A 15,379-nucleotide genomic window follows, 5' to 3' on the forward strand; every position below is an offset into this window, starting at 1 on the left:
AGAGAGAGAGAGAGAGAGAGAGAGAGAGAGAGAGAGAGAGAGAGAGACGCTGAAAAGCGTACAAGACACGCGCGTCTTTCTTCGTTGCCTCTCGCGTTACACCTTCCTTTGCTGCGATGAAGCGTCCTGTCCGCGGATATTGCGCTTCTTTCGGCGTATAACCCTTCAGGGACTTCCCCTACGACGTTTTCGAATAGGGCAACTTGTCGTATTTATCTTTGACGGAGCCAACTAGACGATGACGAATGACATGAACGCCATTTTGATTCCTCGCGTGTAATGTTAATGAGATTAGAACCGACCAGATTCTGAACCGAGAAACGTCTATCCCACTCGGTTTTTGGCCTCCGTATCTTTGTACTTTAGTTTGAACAATAAACAGTCTTTTTCTGCACTCGATTGAATCAATCTTTATTCTGAAATCAAAAGTCCTCAATAAATGTACATTTCAAAAATGACATCCTAAACCTTGTTATGTCTTTTATTCAGAATAAAAAATTCACTTCAACGGACGGCTTGGTATTCCCACAAAAAATTCGTAAACAACCAATGCGTCGCAACCCTCTCCACCGAGTAACCCCCCGCGCGTTCGTGCCTGCACACGTTCACCTGCAGCATGGAGTAGTATCACCTCGAGCTCGCAAAGCCGCCGGCAGGTTTCCAAAGCGGTCTCGGAATCGGCGGATGATTATGCGGACCGGTCTATTTCTAGAAGCACCGAGTCGACGGACATACTAATTATTTTTTATCGACTCGTTACCACTCGTCTTTGGCAACGGAGCCAACGGCGACGTCGAGGGGGCGGGGGCGACGAGAATAGAAGGGGCAAAGGACGCCGAGAGAGCGGGAGAGAGAAAGAGGGCACCGAGCACACCGGATTCGCGATATCCGCGACCGGGTTTCTAGGGGGAGAGAGGCGCGATCGAGAGAGACGTGGATGCAAGAAGAGAGAAAGAGGGGTAGAAAGAGTGTCTCCAATACCTGCGGACCGCGGTATCGCAGCCAGGTTTCCAGTAAACGAGAGAGAGTGAGAGAGAGACGCTTTGTTTCGTTTTCACCTCTTCCGAGTGTTTTCTCTTGGCGTGATAAAAATTTTCTTCGAGTTGGATCGATCAAAAATTTACGAAAGATGGTCGATCCGACGATCGTGTAGAGAGGGGAACGGTGGTGGAACAGGGGGGAAAGAACCGATGAAAACAACCGCAGTGGAGGGAGGAGATAAAGAGAGAGGGCAGAGAGAAACAATTGACATTCTACGCGCACGTTCGATCGAGTCTTGGACGGGGTCGAGGAGGAAGGGTCTACGAAGAAGAAGGGGCTGCGGTGGGCGAAGGGGAACGGGACCGAGGGGGGTAGATGCACGGTGGCATGCACCTGTGCATTGCCGCCATATACGACTTGGAGTTATGGCGTTTTTCTCGACGCTACGGTCGAGGATGTGTGCTCGTACGTACACGATCGTATCTGAACCGGCGAAACCAACTCCATTTCTGGACGGTAGGCCGCAAACTACGTCTGTTAAGCTCGCGACTCCCCGGGCTACGCCGTGAGGTAAATTAATTGTCCGCGGAGGTGTGCTCTACGCGGTGGCACGATGGACGAGCGGCAGGTGGGGCGGCCGGGGGGAGCGAACAGGGCGAAGGGACTCGTGGAAAAAAAGGACATGCGGCTAACAACCAACTCTGCCTCTTTTATGTTTATTAGCCACAACAATAGGGTTGCCATCCTTGGATCATAAGAAAGGAGTACGCGAGACTCACTTTACGCGATCGTTATCTGGAGAGGCATGACACACGAACTTCAAAGAAATTCTATTAAAAAAGTATCGTCTTCTTCTTCTTCTTCTTTTTCTTCTTTGCGCGTAGCGAAAAACCAATTTAAACAACCTACGGATCATTTCCTATAGGTAGATTCGGAAACAGATCGATCATCGATCCATCATCGGTCGACGAAGGAAGGTGGCTCTTTAATGGGTTCTTCAAACCAGACGAAGGGGCGACTTTATCGTCGACGCCGAGCGTAACGAAACGAAAATATTAGTTTCCTTTACCAGACGAACGAACGAGCGTATAACATCGAGCACGGCGCGGAACGAGCTTCCTTAATACGCGGGGAACCCTAGAGTTATGTGGGACGATAAAATCGGGCTGCTCGGAGGGGGCACGAGACGCTACATTTACTACAAGATAACGTGTAATTCGCGAGCATGAACGTTAAATGGAAGAAAACGATAAATGCATATGCATCGTTAGGGTCTAATGAAATGCGCATTCGCAGCGTTCTCCATGACCCAGGGATACCTATGGCCATCCATTCATCCCTGATTATTAAATGACAACTAAACGGAAATGTATTTTAAAGCTACAAGATATCCAGACTTAGGAAACCTAAACCCTTCCAGTCTAGGTTCTTTTCTAAATCATCGACGCCCCACGCTCGAAGGCACTACCATTTCCATTCTTTCTACCCAATCAACCATATTTCATTCGACGTGCATCCACAGTCTCCAGTGTCTGTGCAATAGAGAGCGTAGAATTCCATAAATCGGCGCTGGCCTATAAAGTACAAACTCGTTAAAAGCGGTCACGTGGCGGGACTGGCGGATGCCACGTGTCCTCGTCGAGGGAAGATCGGTTCCATCGACTGGCAAGCGATGCTCTCGCTAGCTAGCGCGCGCGTGTCTACCTGGCGTGTGCCTCTTCCCGACGCGACCTGCGCGCTTGTGGGTGTAACCAGTTTCCGTGGGCTTAGCTGTCAAACCCACGTGGGCCGCCCACGCTGGCCAGATATATTACCGCGCCGCGAGAGAAAGAAGACGCCCGTGGTTCTTGAAGTCGAACGGGGGAGCGAGGGCGGGAACGGAGAACAGGAGGACGAGAGAAATCGTTTCTCCGCGCGTGTCGCAAGGGAAAATGTTCCTGACGCGATAAACCGACGTAATTAACCCCTTTCGCCGCGGACGTCGCACACGTCTCGAAAGGATCGAGGAAGAATCGTCTCCTCGAAGAATCTAAGCGTGGTTACGTGGTTGCATGCTTAATAACAGTTATGCCGCGAAAATGTTCGTGCCAATTTTTAAGAAATTTCAGAGGCACGTTTGAAGTTTATTATATATTTATCGAATTACGTAGGTACCATTTTGTTCCACAACCTTTCCACCTTTTAAGGGATGCATTATTTGCATGCGTTGTAAAAATGACAAATCGCAAAGTGTCTTGATAACGGGATGACCTGAGAGACATACATACTCTACAAGATGCAAGCGGTTTCATCCCGATTGGTCAAGCCATCTCGGCGTAATCGGGGAACGAATATTAAAAAAAATATATAAATGTGGAATTGAGTAACCTCCTCCTTTTCGAAGTCGGTTAATTAAGGACAACCCAATAATTCCAAAGCATAGAATAGAACTTGCTTCGAAGGAGTTTAGAAAATTCTTGGGAGACGCGACTGGAAAGACTCGAGTGCCGTGTCTGTCCATTACTGGCTGTTTCTACTGCCGTCGATATACGTGGAAGACCGTGGCGCGATCAATCCTGTTCCACGTTCTCGGTTTGCTTTCCACCCCCGCTGCAGGGATAAAGTGTGGAATACCGATTGCGAGGAGAAGCAACGAGATGGAAGAACGGAACGAGGTGACAAGGATGAAATTATTGCGCAATGGCGGGAGAAAGGCGAAAGGAACTCTCGGGACTGGTGGAAAAGAGCGGCGATTTACTGCAACGAGGCATGAAATACCGAGACGCAATATGTATAAATTATGTATTCGCCGCGGAGTCGGAACGAAGATGCCGCGGAGCACAACAAGGGGGGCGGAGAGAACAAAAACAGAGGGAGGGAGAGCGGGAAAGTGAGCAGAGACGCTTCTGAGGAGCGAGAGACGCGGCTTACGACACAGGAAACAGTTTCACCTGGAGGGATACCAGCATCCACGTTGTTCGCGGGAGGACAGGGGGGGAGAGTGGTTTAAGTAGGCACGTGGGTGTACCACGATGCATACAAAGGCGCTTTTATGAATCGTGTTTTCCATGGCTATGGTGGAAGCCTCTCGTATAATTAAGGGAACCGCTCTCCCAAGTTTGACGTAACCGCGAAATATATATTTAAATTCGAGGCTCCTTGGGGGCGGGTGGGGGTAGGATTCTTTTTTTGCTTTTTACGGCGATGATTCAGAGGCGGAGAGGAACGGAGGAAATTGTCGCGCGAAGATCGACTTCGATGGCGGACTCTGCGCTATAAGTGACAAGCCGGAGTAAACAAGACCGTCCCCGTTTTCGCGAGGATGATTCACTCGTTTAGGGCGAAGGATAAAATCGCGTTTCTCGCTTTCGTCGAGTCGCGGGACGATTCGAGTGTTTTTTACGCCTCGAATATGTACGTCGTATTGTGTTTCTCCTATTCTCTTCTCACTTTTTACTGTGTTTTTCCAACGCAACGCGCGATCCCTGATCTAAGAATAAAACTGCTTTATGGTTTGACGCTTAGACTATCGTAAAAGGTATTTTTAGCAACCTCTGCGCGATACAATTTCGTATCAGGTTCGAAGTATGTAGTCGCATGAATTTTACTCCATGTTTTATATATTCGCTTGAAACTCTGCACTGCCATTTATACAAAGATTGAACTGAAACGTTTACGGTTTCGTTATTTAAAAATTAATTTCTCGACAGTGGTGTATAGGAATGGTCCCCTTAAAATACCAACGAAGGAATCTCCAAATGAAACGTCGCCCTTTCTGAAGAAACCTAATTAAACGCGACTTTTTTAACGATTAGGGAACAGTCGAAGACGGAAGGGATGAGAACCGGTCGGCAGTGCGATAATCGGCTAATTACCGAAGTGAAAACGGCTGGCTGGCAGCATTTGTTCGCGTCCCGCTAACATATAGGTACACGAGGGTTTCCGTCGATTCGTTTCTCGTGACTCGCCGATTAATATGCGTTCGGGGCCAACTTTCGCCGGTGAAGAGGGCCAGGACCGTGTTGCGGACATAATGACAGGTGTGCGCCGCGTAAAAACGTTGATTTACCGTCACGATAGTCGAAACGACAATACGCGCTTGAAACAATGCCAATGAGTCGGACCGAACTCGACGGAGACCGAGACCAGCTTACACGTGTAGTAATTACCATAACACAGGTAACCCGGGGTTAGCTCTAACTCCCGGCGATTATTCGGCCACGTTTAGACACCGTTCTAACTTCGAATCTTGGACGAAAGTCGCCGTGTTCGTGCTCGATACGATTCCATTCTTAAACCGGTGCTCTGACGCGACTACGAAATAACTGGAGCATCTGTAGGATTTTATGAAGTGGAGATCATTCGATGTATCGAATGTTTTTTTCTTCTAACAGATAAAGTTACCCAATAGTATAGTTGCCTCGTGTTCAAAATCTAGCCATCCTAGGGTCTCGAGGCGTTCGTAGAAGAATCCTTTCCATCGAACTACGTCGTTCTCCGCGGGGGAGCTGCCTCCTCGTCACGTGCTGCGCATATATCAGAGAAATATCGACAACGCACGGTCGTATATAAATAAACTCTTCGAAGTAACATGTTCCCTGAAAGCGCAAGCTTGTCTCCTGCTTGAGCCACGCTAGAACACCGGAAGCGTTAGTTTTTCCGTTAGAATCGACGACGAAATGTACTTAAAATCCTGCGCATTTGCATAAGGGATCCAATAAAAGACATCTTCCGAGAAGAGCGTTCCGTAACCTACTTCGCCTACACTTCCATCTCCTCCCCCCGTAGGCAGTAAACCCCTGAAAGCCTTGGCTACAAAGCGACCGATTATCGCGATCGTTCGTAAACAAACGCATAAACGTCACTCGACGTGGCATTCCCCAGACATTCGGTTGGTTCTGGAAAAAGCAACGTCTTAATTCTGTTGTTTCAACGCGCGTGGCAATTAAGAGCGTCCGCCATCGAGAGGGTCCGATGATCCCCAGGCCTCACGAGGAACGGGAGAACGGTGGCGCGCCATTTTTTCGAGGATCCGTGCCGTAAGAGTCATCGCCGTGGCGTCTGCCGCTCGTAAATTCTCCCCGAAATTCTGAAATATCACGATTCTCCCCCCGCGTGCGGCGTTCTTGTCGTTCCTGTTTTTCTTCGGGCCGCTCGTGTCGCACGGGTGCCTTTTTCTACGGCGAGCGAGCTCACGACTCGCAGCCTCCAGTATTTTTAATCCATCGTCGGTTTCTTTCCGCTCCTCCTACGACCCACAGGACGTTGCACCACACGCGTGCGTGCACGCCACGGCTGCACGCCGCCGTCGAGTCCCTGTCCCTCTCGAAACGGGGTTAACAACACCGAAATCTATTTATTTACCGGGATAAATCACCGGGAGCTTTACGAGTGAGCGTATATTACGCAAATCGTGGCGTTATATCAATCGGCGGGTGTCCTCCGCAACCTCCTCTTCGAACGCTCGGGCCATCGGGCCACACGTTGCTTTCCACTCGAATGCTCGCGGGCATCTCCATCGTTCCTCTTCGGTCAAGTTTTTTGCCTTTTTTCGTCGGAGGAAGTCGAGATGTTTCGCGATCATTCCGTGTCCCTTTTGCTCGCTTTATCAGAGAAACCGTACGTCGGGTCCGTGTGGTCCTCGTTCAATCCTTCGCTTGATTAACCCGTCGTCGACCGAGAGGTGTTGTTATCGTGATCCATTTACGAGATCGATTAGTCTCGAGTCTCGTTCGTACCCTTTCACCTCCTTATATATATATCTCTCTCTTTCTCTCTCTCTCTCTCGAGGTAGCACGGAATAATTTCTGTCGCAATAGATGAAAAATTCAGCAAACACTTCGTCGAACAACGGAATCGGCAAAATCTTTGAGTCTCCCTCGAATGAAACTCCACTTCCTCCGTTTGCGTAAACGCTCCTCGTTTACCATTCCTGCGGGAGCGGTAAAACGGGGTGGAACGTCGCGGAGAAAAAAGCGTGGCGGAACGGCACGACTTTCCCGCCACGAAGAGGGAGAACGCGGTGAAAACTCTACGGTGGCCGAGCAGAAGGAGAGAAGCATTACGAAAGACAAGTGCGTGAATCGATTAGAAGGCGTAACCGGTAGGCGGAGCGTGCTAACGCCGCGTTTAAAGCTCGCGTACGGCTAATGTACACAAAGGTACGCTGCACACCGCTGCAACTCGCCTATAAAGCCATTTGCGCGCGCGTATCGCCAGATCGCCGCTTATACAGGGTGTGCCGCGTAAATTACAATTTGTTTCCTTGGGGACCATTGCGTACTGAGAAAATTCTTTCAAGTTGAACTCAACGTTGAGCACTTGCCATATGGAAACCTCCAGTTTGAAGGAAACTTGTTCCTTTCTTTGATGAGTTCTTTTAAATTCCTTATATCAAAATTGATCTTCCATGGTAGAACTCGATAGTTTCAGTTCCGCGTAAAAGTTTCTTTGTTTAAAAATTCTTCTCGAGTTCTCCAGAAAACAGCTCAGCTTACGTGTCCACCCGGTAGGTGGTCGACACGTTCTCCTTGCCTACGTAGCTTTGGATGTGGGCGACTACTAGCCACCGCTAACAATAAGATTAATTGCCACAGAGTTTGTCCTACTATCGGCGAGCGTCGAGTCGCGTGATAAGCGAAAGGATTCTCCGGCGCGCTAATAGCTCAGATAGCGCACATTTGTCCGCGGTAAATTTGATGGGTGACCAGCTGTTGCATCGGTGAACTCGCCCCGCGATAAGATCTCGCTTTGACGCACGATGATTTACTGTCCTCCTACTTTGTTACTGTAATTGTTTGTCCAAGGAACGTATTTTCCGAGATCACTGCTGGCTGCGATATCGGCTGGGAATTGTTTTTATTATTCTACGTTGAATACCACTTTCCGCGACCGATTGCTACACTATTTATTCCTGAAGTACTCGAAGAATGTACGAGGAATGTACAAACGATACTGATATTCGTCGAGTCGTTCCCACGGATAAAACGACCAAGCTGTAGTCGCGATATCGCTGTTACATTTATTATAACCTCGTCAATGGATTATTTTCCTGTATCAAAAAAAAAAGGTAGAGTATTAGTATTTCGATAGCGCAGGAACAGTTTTTCCATCGTCAACGAACCGAGTGCGTACTTACGATTCGTCGAGCAGGGCCCCGACCACTGTTTGACGTAAGTGTATACGCGTTCTCCGCCCAGCTGTGCGCGCAACAGGCTCGCAAACAATGGCGGGAAATGCGCCTTTGAAAAATTCAGCTGGTCGCCCGATAAATTCGCGACGAGCCACCACGAATTCTAATTAATCCGCCCGTGACGACGAACCGTCGACAGCTTTGATTTTCGACGCGACAGTTCGTGGAACTTCGCCTTCGTGCTACGGGTTCGTCACTCCCAAACTTGAAACGCCGACACGCATCTGTCGCGAGGAACTACGTTGGAACAGACAGAAACAGATTTCAGAAATATATGCATATTTCGAAGAAAAAATTATAGTTAAAAAAAATGAATTTTTCTTAAGAAATCCGAAGAATACATTTATTTGTTTTGCTTTGCTCCTTGTCGTCCATGGTTACTGCGTTCACCATAACGAGCCAAATGTATTAACTCATATACAGCATGATGTACCGATATTTGTTTAGTAGATTATTTATTACCGCATTAGGAGGATACGTTGCTCGCGGTTGGGGCTACACGATTAATAGCAGCTTGGAAAAACAGGGGCTGCGTAATTGGGTTTGAAAGCGTTCACCTGTTCCTCCAGACACGCGTCCATGATTCCGTTCGTACCAGAAGCCCGCGATTATTTTCTAAACAAACTGCGCTGTTTTTATTCCCATTTTTCATTGACGCGTAAATCATATTCCGTCGTGAACGAGTCGAGGAGAGAGCAGCCGAGCAGTCAATTTTCTTGTGGCTCGTTCACGACGCTCGTAATTCTCGGGTGCCTCTTCAAAGGCACACATGCGTGGAAATCGTTCCATTTTTTTATTCTGTGATTAGTAGATTATTGGCCAAAGGTTCTTTCAGTTATCTATGAAAACAGAGTCCGTCCCATAAATTACTGGACTGTATTTCTATCGCGTGCCATCTATCCAGCGTTGAATACTCTTATTTTGATACTAATATTTTTCTTTGTGGGATCTGGAACGTATCGTAGATAATTAAAAGTGCGTTGTAAATTACTAAGGATACTAGGGATATGTATTCTGACTTCTTCGATGACGCATTCTCGGTCGAAAACAAGGTCTATTTTCCGCGAAGCAGTCGGTAAAACGCGATTAGAAGCAGAACGGGTGGAGGAGGAAGTGAGAAGCGTGAAACGACGGAAAATGACGGTAGATAGAAGAAACTATGACGAGGAAAGGGACAAGACTTCTCCCGTGATCTCCGGGCCTAGAGGCTTTATTTATACCCAAAGCTGCCGTATTATTGGATCACCCCCGCGATTCGGGCCGACTTAAGTGTGTCTTGTGCCGCCGCTCACGTGGTCGTCTTTTCTGTTTCTCGCGACTGGTGCTCCTTCCGTTACACGGTGTCCAGGAAACGCGCGGTGGCCTATTTTCATCGTTCGCCGATCAACTTTTCGTTCGTTGATAAAAACAAAAGGAGGAAACCGTTTCTTCGTTCGATTGGATTAGCGTACTCCTAATGAAGGAGGAATTATTTCACGTTTCGTAGGTAAGAAATATTGCGGATAATGTTTAAATTCCGTACCAATTCTTTCATCGACGTGTTCGTGACCAAGAAATAATTTCTGTTTTGAGATAGGGGGTGAAGAACCTCTTCCGCTCGTGCTACGTATAAATTATCGAATCTCTAAATCACCAACGTGATCTTTTCCGCGCATGAAATATTCATTCTCGACAGCTTAAGAAGCATCGAGAAAGACGTCAATGCGAACGAACAGGCATCTGCGTTCCAGAATCGTCCCGATGACCCGTAAAACTGTCTCCGGCACGGAGCAGCCACCTTTTTCATGGTTCCCGCGAAAAGTCACGTAAGCGTGACCCAACGATTTGTCAGATTAATCATTGGGAGGGGGGCAACGACTGAAAATTGGGGTCAAAATGGGAGCGAACAGGGGAGACGCAGAAGCGCGACAATTTCACGCACCGCGATATTTATGGAATCGCCGAAGAAATCCCGACCTCTTCCGGAACTCCTTAACACTTTAACGCCGCGCTTAGGATTCCACGCAGTTTGATTTATTCGACGCTGTCCCGTCGTAAAACGGGCGTGTAAGGACGGAAGGTCGTAAAACGAGCGACAACTTCGTGAACCGTCCTCCGTCAGGGTTCAAAGTGTTCCCCGCACGACTTCGAACGGTTTCGAACCACCACGCGTTTCCGTCACGGGCAGGATGATGCGGGAATCTGAGAATAGAAGAACTATGCGTGAAAAGGAGTCGGAAAGTCCTTCGTCGTTTCGCGATCCGGAGCTTCGTTGCCTAGATACAATTAAAGTTTGCCCGCAAAGATTGTCCTGAAAAACGACAAATCCATGCGAAACGATCCAAAGATAAAATACCGATGAATTTTTATCGAATGGTAATTTGTAGCTTAAACTTGCGAACACCCCGTGGATACGGAATGTCGCTTGTCAATAATCTTCCGATCGCGATCACCTCGTCCGATACACGTAGTTGAAAGTCAGCGCCTTGTCAGTTCCGACTAAACGAGTTTTCATAGGCATCGAAGTATCAACAACTGCAACAGTTTGTGCAATCTTGCGAGAGTAAAAACCCGAAGCGAGAGACAGCGTATGACAGTTCGAATTAATTCTACCGACAGAAAGTTTAACTTCGATCGACAGCTGCGCGTCGCGCAGTCTCCGACTCTCGCGCGTAATTACTCTTAACCACTCCAATTTACGTCTAATAATGACGCGCTTAATGATTGTAATCTTCTCTCCCCTCGGCCGATACGACTTATTTGGACGGCGTCGTTCCAGGCCTCCGCGACTTTCATGGACGCGCTCCGTTGCGCTTTCCAATTTCAAAAACGCCGCTTGGCATTCGTTTCGCGCGGAAATTATCCAATCGCGGCATCGATAATTGCCGCTGCACAGAGGAACGGTGAACGATCAATGCAATCGGAATGTCGGTCGTTTAACAAAAGGTGGAAGGACGCGTGGAAGAAGAATAAATAGAGTTTTCGAAGGTACATCTTTCGATAGAGCCAGAAATACGAACAAGAAAGATAACATAATCGTGACAAAGCTCTGAACACGACACTGCAAGACACGCTTAATATTTTCCTCGGAGGACTCAGAGTCGTAGAAGAATTCCAATCCCTGTTCTAATTTACAATTTCACGACACTTCGAGAGATTCCATCTATTCGATTGTACGATTCGCGGCGATAATTTAATGCGAGCGCCACGAACACACATCCAGGAGTTTATTTACAACGTCCGGTGGAACGATCGGCATCGACGATGGCGTAAACGTCGCAGCACCGAAGGATTCACTCGCGAGGAATGCACCTCGAGCGAATTTGCATTCTATGCATTGCGCAAATGCTTACGGAGTGTAGCCCCCCCGTAACTTCGACCAGCCTCGAACCCCCCCGTGAACCTTGCAATTAACACAGCCGAGCGACGTCCGCAGGCATTCACGGCATCCTCGTCACGAAATTCAGGAAAAACTCGCGTGTCCACCGGTCATTACAAATCGCCATTATCAGCTTTGCTGCTAAGTACGATCTGAAACCATGTCAGTTTCACGCGCTATCGTGGTTTCCCGAGCAGCGCAGAGGTAGATGATTGGAAACTGAGACAGACGATAGTTCAATCTTAAAGTAGACAAAAGTTTAACTTTTCTAGAAGCTTGACCAGATGTAGAAGATTGAGAGATAGAAGAGGAATCGTTCTAATAAAAATACCACGAAAATTACAAAATGGCATAGTTGTTTGGAAACAGGGACAAATGTAGTTTCACGTGACGAATAGTTCAATCTTAAAGTAGATAAAAGGTTAACCTTTCTAGAAGCTTGAGAGATAGAAGAGTATTTAATAAAAATTCCACGAATTGTCTGATGACCCAGGTGGCCGGAGGTTCGCGAGAAAATTACAAAATGGCATTCGTAGACAGCTTCCTCGTTCACGTTCGTCGACGCCAGTTTCTTCGGAAATTTGTCTTCCAGTAAAGGGCGTAAAAATACCGCGGGGCAGCCGATCACGGTTGCTGCCGTTAGCCAGCCATTCTTCCTCGCGCCGAACAACGATGAGATCTCTGCGAAATGCGAAACATCGCTGGAATCCGCGTGCCACCCTGACACTCGGCCACGAGCCACCGAGTCGCAAGCTGTCGGCCCACCGGGTACATGGGGACAACTATGCACGTGCACCGTGACACCGCGGAGAGCTGTCCTGCCGTTTCGTCCAGGATATCGTTCGGTGCCCGTCCACCTCCGCCTTCGTCCATCTGCTCGTTAACGTCCGTCTTCTTCGAGGCATTGCGTACCCTTTTGCTTTCTGACATCCGATGACCTCCGCGATATTTCATCGACTTTTCGACCGTGCCTCGAGGGCGTGGTGCATCGAGGTGCGTCCGATGTTCTGCTTTAAGACTCGAGCTCGTTACCCTGCACTTTCTAGTCTGAAACTTCGGAGTTTAGTATTATTCGAATCTCGGATGGTTAATTAGGAGCTCGTTAGCGTTTGCATTCTCGCTGGAATTGCGTACTCCTCGTTGCACGGTGGATGGCCTCTCGCAAGACTTCATCGATCCTGGAATTCGAAGACGTGGGAAGGCGAAAGTACGAGCATGGACACCTCTGGAACTTCTTTCTTCGGAAGAATTATTATCTGCCGAGAACGTGAGCCCCGAGGGGTGTCGGAGGTTCTATACAATGTAAGCAGAGTTCTTCTTCTTGGTGACTCCTCTTTGCATCGCATTTTCAGTAAATTCGTTTCTGCGCTTTATTTTGGTTTCTCTGTTTCGCGAGTTAATTAAGAGACACGGAAGAAATATGCGGTCCTGAATTTCTCATCGTACACCTACGGAGTCGAGATGAAACGCGATACCGAATTAGATACAACTGTGCCCATATAACGATACAAGAAACGTTGGCTCAGTATTTGGCGCTGCGTATTTTGGCACTTGCGTCTAGTAGCCGTTTTGGTCGTTACCACTTGTCTTCTGTGGACCATGATACCCTGGGGGCTGTCCCAGTTCCTCGTCACGTGTATACCTTTTTTCCTCTCGCCCGTTCGGATAGACATCCTAGTTATTATTTATAGCGAATGCATTTTCGTTTGGTCGTGCGTCGATTAATTAAACGTTTCACGTTAAACTCGTCCTTAAGATAAGCGTTATAGCTTGAAAACTAATAAAAATTGGGTAAATACATTAAAGTTTAATGAATTCGTCTTGAAAAGTATTATCGCATGGTATAAACAAAAATATATAGTTCCATTTGAAAAATGAAACTTGACTATCATATCACGTTAAATAACAAAGTTAACAAAAATTCCTTCTCGCTGAAACATGAGCCCCATTTTACCATGCAATTTTCATATTTGAAATTTTGCATTCGACCGATAGTTTTGGAGTTTGAGCTCTGTATCACTTAGGCTGATACACCCTGTATATAAGTTTGTCAACCCATCCCCAAAATTGCTATACAAAGGCAAACGGAAACAAACCAAATACTGAGTTGCCTGGAAAGTCTATGTCGATTTTTAGTAGGTGATACAGGTCAGAACATATCGGAATGGTTGAAAACAAATAACATGCATGCATCCCTTAAGAACTGAAAAGCTTGTAGAACAAAATTGTACCTATGTAATTCAATAAATATATATCAGAACTCAAATGTACCTTTGAATTTTTCTTAAAAATTGGCACGAACTTTCTGGACAACCCGATAAAATATGAATCTGTAACGAAAAAGTTAAACAAACCCCCGAAAAATAAAACGTCTAGCCACGTTTAAATTTTTCGCGTGGTATTCCACGCTATAACCAACACCGTGAAACGAAACTGGGCCAAAATTCCAAGCGTGGATCTCCAGCCAATTTTTTGTCTGAATTTCCTAGCCGGAAGGGAGAGCTGGAGGAATGCGCTCGCCCCTCGGTGAATTTCTCGGCCACCAAGAGAAATATGCAATCGCGCGCATAGTTACGCGCGTTCCGCGCGTGATTGTCAGGATCGATAGCGAGGATACGATCAGGAATGCTCGTTAGGCGATAGGATTATCACGATTCGAAGCGGTTATTCCTCGATGATTGTTTTTTTCCGGCCGCGGCGTTGTTCGTTTGCGCCTTAATTACCGTCATTCCGCGGCTAGACATTTTTGCACGCGTCTCGGCGTGATTAGTTAATCGGGAAGCCGGTGGACGCGCGATCTCGCGCGAACACGGAAGACGGTGGCAAAATTGATTACCCTGGATATTTTGGAAAGATACCTGAGGTGTCCCAGTAACCCTAACTAGAAAGGTGATCCGCGCGGAGATTAATCGAGAATTTTAACTATAATCGCTTGCAGTGGGGCAGATTTGATACAAGAGAAGCAAGTTTCTTTTTTCTCTCCTTAAAAGATCCTTTCTCCTACCGCGTAGATTAATATTCTTTAGCAAGACTCTTGGACCCACGTGGTGGATTTCAAATTCTTCAACCAAAATGTCGATTGCTTTTTCAAACAAATTGTTCGCGAGCCCTAAGAGCCCTGGCATGGCCACCTCTGGCATAGAAAAAAAGAAATAACGCGAGGCGGCCGTAAACGATCGATTATTCCGGCGAAGAGTACGTCCAAGTCGCATTCGTTCTCGATCGACGAAAAAACTGGCCGCTAGGGATCCCCTGGCAGCAGCGCCCAATAAACCGAAAGGGGTAGACATTTTTCTCCGGGACACGGCTGCTTTGAATTCAGATTGCGCGGCCGTTGGGCCCGCGGTTTCGTTCCCCTTGCGCCAACAATTTATGCAATCTGGCCCGCGCGTCCTCCGCGTATTTATAACCGGGGGTCCTTTGTGTGTTAATTTGTAGCTGGGCCCGCGTTCCGCCGGACGGTCGCGGAGTCCGTTCTGCGCTCTTCGTCGACCTTTGATCTGTCAACGAACCACGCGAACCGACTCCTCCTCGATTCCAGAATCACGATCCTCTTAATTGGGAATCACGGCCCCATCTGTACAGTAAGTCCTTCACGCGGTCGAAGGTCAGACGTTGCAAGGTGTACTGACGAAATTAATATTCAAATTAAACTCTGAGCCAAACGCACGACAAAAATTGTTGTAGCACCAAGTACCAAATATATGAAAGTAAAGGAAATGGTCAAACTTGAAAATTGACCTCGGGGGACGCGATTGACCCTAGCAAAGTTTTTAAGTGCATATATACCTGTCCAGCGAAGCACAGGTAGCCAAGAAGGACGTCGCGGCGACAATACCGTACGCGAATCCCGTTACACCTGGGCATCG

The 15,379-nt window shown here is 47.5% G+C and overlaps 1 protein-coding gene across 4 annotated transcripts in view; it reads left to right on the forward strand.

The window, feature by feature from the left end:
• The window catches only part of LOC128872228 (myocardin-related transcription factor B-like), a 236,121-nt gene that overhangs the window by 204,466 nt on the left and 16,276 nt on the right, over positions 1 to 15,379 (forward strand). The window lies entirely within an intron of this gene.

Source organism: Hylaeus volcanicus, chromosome 2, assembly GCF_026283585.1.
Source record: "Hylaeus volcanicus isolate JK05 chromosome 2, UHH_iyHylVolc1.0_haploid, whole genome shotgun sequence".
In the NCBI taxonomy this organism is placed as follows: domain Eukaryota; kingdom Metazoa; phylum Arthropoda; class Insecta; order Hymenoptera; family Colletidae; genus Hylaeus; species Hylaeus volcanicus.